Raw genomic sequence first — 733 nt, forward strand, 5'->3', positions numbered from 1 at the left:
TACCGTGGGAACTTTTCTTATAACATTTCTGCAGTGATATTTTCAGTTCATTCCCTGACTTAAATGTTAGTCTTTGTCACTACTGGACTTTCACCCACTTTAGCAGCCCAAGAAAGAAACTGGAAACTATGGGCTGGAAAATTATAAGAGATAATGAAAGAAAGGACTTGCATTGTTATAGTGCCTTTCACAACCTCAGGACGTCACAAAGTGCTTCACTGCCAATGAAATATCTTCTGAACTATTGTAATGTTGGGAAACACAGCAGCCAATTTGCACACTATAATGTATGCACCTGTGAGCATGCTCACAGCTTTGTAGAGCTGTTGGCCTATGGCCACACTAATCTGAAAATGCCCGATCTCGTCTGATCTCAGAAACTAAGCAGAGGCAGACCTGGTTAGTACTTGGATGGGAGACCGCCTGGGAATACCAGGTGCAGTCGACTTTAAAACTAAAAGAGTTGTAGAGCTGTTGACCTACTCGATGGCGGAGGAACGGGCTGGATGGTGCCAGACAAGCTGGCACAGCGCCTACCCTGGTCCGACGTCTGCCGTGCGGCCAATGCCATTGAGTCGCTAAAAACAGCACTGGGCCCTGACTCAGTTAGGTGTGTCGAGGAGGCTCAAGCACGTGGGGAGATCCTGTCCAAACTGACCCCTGTCCAGATGGAATTCCTCATCGGCGCCAAACCCCGGAACCTCCCTCGGGAGCCGGTGCCTCACAACTTGAG

The 733-nt window shown here is 48.7% G+C and overlaps 1 pseudogene; it reads left to right on the top strand.

Annotated features, from left to right (window-relative positions):
* The first annotated feature begins 329 nt into the window (after nt 1–329).
* LOC139280316 (5S ribosomal RNA) lies at nt 330–448 on the top strand (annotated as a pseudogene).
* Nucleotides 449–733: the final 285 nt, after the last annotated feature.

The sequence above is a fragment of the Pristiophorus japonicus genome, chromosome 14, assembly GCF_044704955.1.
Source record: "Pristiophorus japonicus isolate sPriJap1 chromosome 14, sPriJap1.hap1, whole genome shotgun sequence".
Taxonomy (NCBI): Eukaryota; Metazoa; Chordata; class Chondrichthyes; family Pristiophoridae; genus Pristiophorus; species Pristiophorus japonicus.